Source organism: Cebus imitator, unplaced genomic scaffold, assembly GCF_001604975.1.
Source record: "Cebus imitator isolate Cc_AM_T3 unplaced genomic scaffold, Cebus_imitator-1.0 Scaffold373, whole genome shotgun sequence".
Taxonomy (NCBI): Eukaryota; Metazoa; Chordata; class Mammalia; order Primates; family Cebidae; genus Cebus; species Cebus imitator.
In genome coordinates this window covers 1,720,333-1,729,497 of record NW_016107688.1, presented here as the reverse complement: position 1 = coordinate 1,729,497, position 9,165 = coordinate 1,720,333, and the positions used below count along the sequence as shown (strand labels likewise).

The following is a 9,165-nucleotide window of genomic DNA, read 5'->3' as shown; positions in this document are numbered from 1 at the left end:
ATAAAATAGAGAAAAAATAAAAGAAATACAAGAGATATATAGTGTGTAATCTGAGTTTTTAAAGAGGCAGTTTATGACATAAATATAAATGTTTTCTAGAAATATTGGCTCAAAAAAACCCAAGTTAGTTTTAAGCAGACAGTAGAAAAATTAAAAGGCATCATGGCTGACTATATTTCTCCCACTGCAGATGTATTTTTAGGGTTAAGTAGGCAGCTAGAAAGCCTCCTGCAATCTCAGCATTCTGGAAGGCAGTATACTCCAGGCCTTGGGTGGTTCTCCCCATGCTTGATCTCTGCCATTGCTTTGCCCTGCCTCCCTGTGTCCAATGTCAAAATCACATGCAGGAAACAAGAAGAAAGCCTTCTGCTTCAGCAGTCTTTGTGAGTGATGGTGATACACCAGTGCAATGGCAAAAGTGCTGGGGAAAGGTGCTATCTCCCATCACTGGCAATTATTACAGAGGCCCCCTGAATTCTGCTCTCAATCCCAGTCTCTTGGAGGAAGCTGCTCTGGAGAACAGGGAACAGTTTCATCTTAAGATTTCTATACTATACATTTTTAGCCTTCTTTTCATAAGGTCTAGAAAATACCATCTCATATTTATTTCTAGTGAATGTCACAAATGTGCTCTCAGACTAAAAAATATTCTTTTCAAGAGAGGATGCAAAAATCCCAAAGCTGACAGCTAATATTTCTGTTCCACTTTAATTAAATGCCTAAAACCCTAAAGGCATCTGCAGTATTCATTCAAAGAGTTATTTATCTAGATAAACTGTGTATTAGTGTAGGTGAGAGATTATCATTTTATCACATTTTATAAATTATACGTGGCTACATGCCTGCATATCAGAATCTCCATTACCAGCACACATGATAGTTGTTAAAGAACAGAAGACGGCACTTTGTTTTTTATAAAATGGTTTTTTTTGAAATATGCAGTGCCACATTTTATTTACAGTATAGGTCAGGTACAGAATTCTGCTGTGTAGAGGTGTAGCTGGATTATGATGCTGTATCTCACATACCTAAACAGGCTTACCATTGCAAAAAGAGGGCGTATGCTTAAATTTCATGATAAGGAATTAAATATATTGTCACACCCTGCACACATTCCTAAAGGCAGATAGTGCTGTGACCTCCCCTGTAAGCAGTGCAGCAGGTGTTTGCATATCTGCATAAGATGCTGCAGTGTGGTGAAGTGCTTGAATAATCTTCAGAATGAGGGCACATTCATGATTGGTCCAATTGAACACTGCAGTTGCTTGATATTACATAAAAGGTTGATGTTGAAGCATATGGATTGGATAATAATCAGAGTTGTTCTGACATGGTCTATTTAATAATTCAAAAAGGAAAATTTGAAAATGATTCTGCACAAAACTGCAGCACCCGGTCGACACTTTATTTATATCAATGCCCTTTGTGTAGTTTTTGAACTGTGCAGATTGCCTGTTTGATGCAGTTATTTTTCTAAAACATCAATATTCCAAATCACCATCAGCAAACAATCAGATGCATCATCTGTCATTATGGAAAAGTTGAAATGTTCAGCTTCTTTATACACTATTGTAGCAAAAACCAACCTATAGGGAAACCACCTTTATGAATATATCCAAAAAGGCAACCTAGGATAGAGATAAAAGCTGTGTGAATTTGCTTAGTTAACTTGAAAAAGGTGCTTGTTGGTAACATTCAGATATGGTCAGAATATCTCTATTTAATAGATCCTTCGTATTGAGTCACTTGAAAAATACAGGGGAAAACAAAAACATGAGTAGTTGAATTAGTGATTGTTAACCTCCACTCAGGTGAGCACCAAGTAAGACTGTTTCAATTACTTGGAAATAAGAACCAGATGTTCATGGTTCCCTAAGTTGAGTTCAAACCCTTAAAAGGACTCCAAGTAAAATAAGAGCAGGACAAGTTGATGTCCTCATTTCTAACTGCTAGCTCTCCCAACTATGCTTGGGACTTTTACTGGGGGGGAGGGCGGGCCAGCAGGGGAGTCCTCAACAGTTACCCTTTTGGCTCCCATAATGCCACTATCCTCTCACTGCCTGTGGACCTCATTTCCCACACCTGTGACATGGAAATCCTGCTGCAATATAGCGTAAGCATCCTGTCTGACTACTCTAACCAAAGAGATGATTCAGATGCCCCGGAGGAGTTTTTTAAATATGCGTTGTAAATACTAAATAGTATCAATAATTTAGGTTATCAAAAGCAAAGCCTATCATTATTGAAGGGCAGAAAAAATACTATTGTCTTACATTAAACTTGCATACTTATGTTTTTCATCCTGAAAATTAATCACAACCTCCAGACCCTTCACACACGTGCAAGTTCACAACACATAAAAGCAAATAAAGTTTTGACACCATGAACTAATGCAGATCACATGCTGCAAAAACCATGTGTCATTTTATATGCTGAATTTGCTTCCTAATGTTTTTTCTCATTAAAAAAATTATCTGAAAGATTTTAATCTTGGAGAAAAGCTGCAATCTTTACTACATCTTCTATTCTTTTGTACTTCATCCTGGTAAGAATTGATGCATGAAATGCTGACATATAGCTAGTCCCAGAATGAACTCGTTTCAATAGACACAGCCCTTACCTCTTGGCTGTAACATCAAAATGTATTCATCAAACATCTGGTTGTCAAAGGTATTGTTTTTCAATGTACAAAATAATTTTAAGATAATTTTCTCTTTTCTGTAAATGAATGTAAGCAAGACAGATGACAATCAGTATACAAGGGACTTCTAAACTGAAAACAAAACAAGTGAGTCAATACAAAGATAGTAAAATTAAGATCATGCACACTCAAACAGTCTACCATTCCTGGCCTAAAAGTTCTTGATTCCAATACCCAAACTACTCATAATCCATAGCTAATGTTAGCAGCTACAACCAAGATTTGAGATGAAGCAGTATGAGGTGGAATGCCATTTAACTTTTCCCAGTTATTGTCACTGGAAATAATGAATAAATATATCTAGTTTACATACAGCATGAGTAAGTTTCAAAGCATCCTGTAGGAACTCTCAGTGAAAAGCGGTTAAATCCTGACTTCTGAATAAAAGAAAACACTTTTCCTTACAAGTTGTTCCCACCATGATAAAACAGTTTCAAGACACTCCATTACCTCAATGCAAAGTTGGACTTTGATTTTCTGAAGAAAACTCTGGGTGGATTTAATAAATAAGAAAGTTAGGGGCACGCAGCATTAAGATCAATTAAGTTGGCCTGGGACCTAAAATGATAAGCTCTACCTTTCCCCTCTGATCAAAACTTTTAACTCCTGCAAAAGAGAATATAATCAAGTGGCAAAATGTAAGTTCATAAACCAGGAAAAGACCACTACACCCATATGCAGGAGACCTTTATTCCAGGATCTGGGTCCAAATATCTAGATACTAACAGGAATGACTAATAACATTCTTTACCCCTATCTGTACTACTCCCTGGCCACACTGAGATCACTTTTAATTTGATCTGTTCATCTCCCAAATGAATAAAACAAAGGCATAAAGGCCTGCACTGGCTTCTTTTATATATGCAATCTAATTTCATCCCAGCAAGTACTTTATGAGTTAAGGGTCATTCATACCATTTTATTGATGTTGAGCCTGAAGCCTAGATAAGTTAAATAACCTACCCAGGGTCAGATGTCTGCTAAAGTAGCAAAGCTGAATTTTAAACCTTGGGCTTTAGAATACAAATGTGATGACTTGTCCCCAAACTAAACCATAGATAATAAATGAGTAATGCACATATCATAAACCTGGGTAACCAGCATCCTCTGGTTATATACAGGACAGTCCACTCAGTTATCTGTAATTATTGATTTTAATAATGATTAATAAGGACAATCATACTGTCAATTGTGATTCATAGAATTCAGTCCATGACATAAAATATTAATAACAGGAATATAACGGAAGAGATAGGAGTTAGTCATAGGCTTCCTAAACCAACCTCCCCCAAGACAAAAGTCAAAAACATGGAGATTATTTGATTACATCCCAGTATTTTTCTGTAGAAGCCTATCTCAGGGGTGGGGCTATTTTCCCCTCTCCCTAGAATACTTGTACTATTTGTAGCCTGGCTTCTAAAAGGAGAAATTCTGATACTGTTTTTTCCCCCTATAAAGATTCATCAGTTGGGGGGAAATAGGGGAGGGACGGTGGGGGGTGGGGAGCTGGGGAGAGATAGCAAGGGGAGAGATGCCAGATGTAGGTGATGGGGAGGAAGGCAGCAAATCACACTGCCATGTGTGTACCTAAGCAACAATTTTGCATGTTCTTCACATGTACCCCAAAACCTAAAATGCAATAAAATAAATAAATGGGAAAAAAAAAAAAAGATTCATCTCATCTCTTACCACTTCCAGGCCAAGGAGAAACTTCTGAGCAGGCTCTGTGAAACACTTTTCAATCCTCTAGCAACAATGGTACACAGCCTCTAAAAGTAAATCTCAATGTATTCAACACATACATCCTAGAAATTTCAATAAAATATGATTTTTTAAACAACTGAGCAATTTTATATTATATTTATTGGGATATATGACTAAAAAACATTGGTGAATGCTTTCACAACTTCAAGCACTATTTTACAAAGTTAATGGAAAGGACATAACTTAGAGTGAGAAGGTCTGGATTCAAGGTCTGCTTTTCCCACTTACTGCATATTAGCCTTTAGCAAGCCACTGTCAATGGGCTCGTCTTTACTATGAGAATGACACCTTTTTCACCGGATTGCTTTGAGGATTTATTAAGGCAATTCACATGAAAGTGCATTGTAAACTAAAACTATACTATGCAATATAAATTATTATCAATATTTCCTAATTTAACACTTTGTAAACTCAGACATTTTTGTAACTATTTCCTCATAGAAATATTCAATACCTTTTAAAAATGAAATCAAGTACCCTCAAGATAAAAAAATAAAATAAAATGAAGACGTATTGTCTGACATCACTTCCCACCTCAATCTAAACTGGAACCCTGTTATACTTCTTGCAATTTATCTTTACAGTACTTATTGAAGACTCTAAAAAAAAAGATTTATGAACTACTGGATTGAGCCTACAAATTTCCAGCCTATGAGAATCCCAAATATTCCTCATACTTTATACTAATCCCAGATCAAACAAACATCACAGCCTGCCAGTTCCCCTGTGACATCTTGCTTTAATCTCCCACTGACCTTGGCACAAAAGGTAACTCTGCTCTAGTTTCTCCATAGAAGATGCACCCTACCTATGTCTTCCTAATTTTGAAGAATCACAGAGTCCCCACTTTATTTTTTTTTTCTGCCACCCTTCTCCTTCTTTCTATATAGGACAGTTAGTGAATCCCTTTTTTGGTTTTCAATGAATGGATTCACCCATACTCAGCACCTTGAGTGTCTCCATTCCCACATCCCCCCAAATTTCTTTTCAGTATTTTTCCAAATAATTATGATTCCATTCATAGAATAATTTCTATTGTCAGTTATTAATATGATCTGTTCTCTTCTTGTTATACTCATATTTCTTTGTGTAGTTATTTCTTGACGGTCTCTCCATCTAGACTCCAGTTCCATGAAAGATCATGTCTGTTTTGCTCATCACCAAATTTCTAGCAGCTATATTTAAATGCTCAGTAAGCACATGTTGTTTGAAATTAATAAGTATTAATAAGAATGAATAGTACCTAAAGAGATAATAGAAAAGCAGAATATAATGCAGATCATTGTAAATTTACATCAATTTTCAATGAAGTTTTCTTTAGGTGCCTGTGTTTGAACAGTTGTTTCCTCCCAATTTCTACCCTACTTGCAAAAGAAGGAAGAAAAGGAGGAAGAAGAGGGAGAGGAGAAACAAACAAAATAATGGTCAATATTTTGATCAGATTAAATCTGTTAATGACATATCTACTATTTTCTTCAGAGAATTATTAACTGGCATTTCTAGTTACTGTATTTCGGTAGTCAGTCAATGAATAGACATCTTGATTGATACACATTAGTAACAAAAGACACTGAAAAAATAATAAAACAATTTTTAATGTGCTGGAAATTCTGAAAATATATTCAGATACTTTTATCATTTTGTATTAAGCTTTAACAACTAGGAATGCTATTTATTGCACTAAATGTAGAATTCAATAAAATCCTTTCTAATCCCTGTTACATTTTTAAAAACTTCTCAATTCCTGTTTGGAATTAAATCAAAATCCAGATTGGGTGGTGTATGTCCTTTTTCTATATACAATAAAGAAACATACCAAATGGCACAATAGACTTTAATATGGGGAAACGCATCTGCCATTTGGTCTACTTTCATTCTGATGAAATGGTTTGGGGTCAGCGCACAGTTGCAGCTCCTAAATGCAAATCACTGCATGATCCCAGCACATGGAATTACATCAGCGCTTTTGATGAGAGAACAGAATCAATACAGAGGTCAAAAGTGCACAATTGGGAGGAGAGCGGCAATCAGGCACAGGGATTCCCCAAGATTACAATTCCCCTGACGAGATGGCACAGTTGCAAGAGCTTTCTTAATGTGGAAGGGCTACCTACCCACCATGCAAAGGACTCGCCAGCAGAGGGTTTATCTCTACCTACACTCATCTCTGCGCTGATTCGATTGGATTATGTTGCAAAGTTTGCCAACAAATGTTGATATATAAGACAAAACTTTCACAAAATCAATACCAAATAATTGCCCAGGCCATGCTAAAAGATAAACTTATCCTGAATATTATGTACCTTCAGTTCTAGAGTGAGTTAGCCACGTAGTCCAGGGAACTAAGCTGTTCTTACTGTGCATAATATACCTTTATATATCAGCAGGCAGCACAAATCATTTCCTTCCCTGCTGCTCAATACCCAGTGATTCCATCTCTTCTATATTCATTTTTTGTACGAGATTGATGCCCTTAAATGCTATGCTGCTGTCAGTTCTTGGATATTCCTTACCTGGCAGCCAAAGGGAGTGCTTACAAATGACTCTCTTGTCCCCACAGTAAATGTCTCACAGTGTTGGTGTAGTTAGATAATTTTAAGAAATAGACCACAATATCTACCATACTGTATTTTCCATAAATTCTGTCCTACAGAATGCACTCCTCAATTTATTTTTATACTGAATGGATCAGTGATGAAGTGAAACAGATATCAAATGCCCTTTGTTATTGCAATGTTACAGTAAAATGATTTCTGTATCAAGCCATAATAAAAAGCAAGATTTCAAACCAATTATAAATGTAACATGTATGATTTCTTATATTTCAGTGGCCAGACCTGTTCTATTACATAAATTTAAGCAAGAAGTATAAAATCCCTCACATTCCTAAATTTAATTTTCCCCTCCCCCATTAAGAAGGGAAAAAAAATATCTTTTGGGTCATAGCTGTGTGTCTTCTGTATTATTGGTTCCAAAAAGTGATTTCAAGCTTAGACAACAAAGCAATGACTTACGAAAAAGCGGTTCAGTTGCCAAATGTATGAACTCGTAATTCCTACTTCACACACTGTCTTTTTTATTATTGTGTTAAGAAAAATAGATAGCTGAAAACATTTTGAGAAAAATAACAGATATTCCTGTTCAAAACTATTCTGATGCTAAATTCTTGCCAACCTTGTTCATGTCAAAGATATCGTATTTCCATTTATAGAAAAATTTACCATATAATATAATTTCAAGATACAGGCATAGAATGGGGGTGGGAAAAAGCCAGGAATAAAGAAAATATGTCAAGGTATTTCAGCATGAAATTGACTTGAACAAGAAAAAATGGTGGGGGTTATAACAGCTGACGCTGAAATGCATATTCTCCTCCTTAAGAATATATTAATTCTACATAATTGTTTCTTTTGCACTTTATGACAGAAACAAAGACCCTGTTAACGTTAGTCCAGCTTCATCTTTAATCACGTTAATTCAGTAACGTGTTGTAATTGGAAGATGAAAGCCTCCTGCTTTATTTACATAAATATAAGCAACAAATGAATGAGCAATTCTTGAATTGGACCAAATCAAAACACACTATATTGTCATGTTGACCTCACTGGTATTGAGGTCAATAAATGTGCGAATCCGCAGAATAATTTTCCATCAAAACCAGAGCCAAATCTGCAAGACTCCAGGGATGTTTCCACCACTTTTTTATCTGCTAGTCTGAGGCTAGCTGATGAATGAGTGACAATGTGAAATAGATGGAATGCCAGTATTTGGAATGCAAAAAAAAAATCAACCTTGGTGATCCCTTTGGCTGATATCTAGCATATATTGTTGGATACAACTGATAAGGGTTAGTTAAGATGCTCTTACTCACCAAATAAGTGAATCACAAATGGAAACACTCACTGACTTTTCAGCTTAGCATACTGATGTGAAGACCAAGAATGTAATTTTGGTCTGGAAACCTGGCACAGTTAAGACATAGTATCTAAAGCAACTCATTGGAATTTTCCGTTTGCCACCAAATTATGCTTTTCTGCCAGGATATCGCAAACTTGTGAAGATTTCATGTGTTTCTTGTCCTTATTGATAACTCATGATGCAATCAATTACTTAAAATTATCTTGAACTGCGTTGAGAAATTGGACCAGCCTAAGGTTATGGAGAGACAAAAACTACAACAAATCCAGCAGCTTATTGAAAAAGAAAGGCAAGATTACAACTAAATCAAGATTACTTTTATATAGCAAATCATAAGCTGCTATCAAAACTAGGCTAACTACAATAACCAAATGAAAATAAAATAAAATCAATAAATATGTATCAACTATCTACAAATTCAGACTATTCATTAAAATAGAGTTTCAGGATCATTTACTCTTTGAAGGCAATTTATCATCTGATGACAGATTAACAAAATGAGAATACTGACCAGATTGAAAAGATTCATGGGAAAACACCCCCCGCCCCCGCCAAAAAAAGACAATGCATTAGCAAAGACTGTTTTGCTATCTTATCCCTGAGGCAACTTGAAAAGGAATTCACCTTTGAAAGATAAAAAATTATCCAAATTAAGGGAAAAATATGGTCTCTATATCTAACTATATAAAACCTAAGAATTAAAGTTTAGCTTCAAAACAAGATGGCATGTGGAAAGTGTTCAAAGAGAAGTGATTTTCATGAAGAATTCTTTTTTTTTTTTT

General features: G+C 35.6%; 2 long non-coding RNA genes across 2 annotated transcripts in view; both read right to left on the bottom strand.

The window, feature by feature from the left end:
- Positions 1 to 2,618: 2,618 nt before the first annotated feature.
- LOC119468062 overlaps positions 2,619 to 9,165 on the bottom strand; it is a 22,500-nt gene continuing 15,953 nt past the window's right edge. The window contains exon 3 of the long non-coding RNA XR_005196687.1: positions 2,619 to 2,718. This is a non-coding gene — a long non-coding RNA (uncharacterized LOC119468062). The remainder of the gene's footprint in view (positions 2,719 to 9,165) is intronic.
- LOC119468063 lies at positions 3,152 to 7,030 on the bottom strand. The gene is made up of 2 exons (XR_005196688.1): positions 6,979 to 7,030; positions 3,152 to 3,190 (listed from the first exon to the last, which is right to left on the bottom strand). It is a non-coding gene; the product is annotated as an uncharacterized LOC119468063 (long non-coding RNA).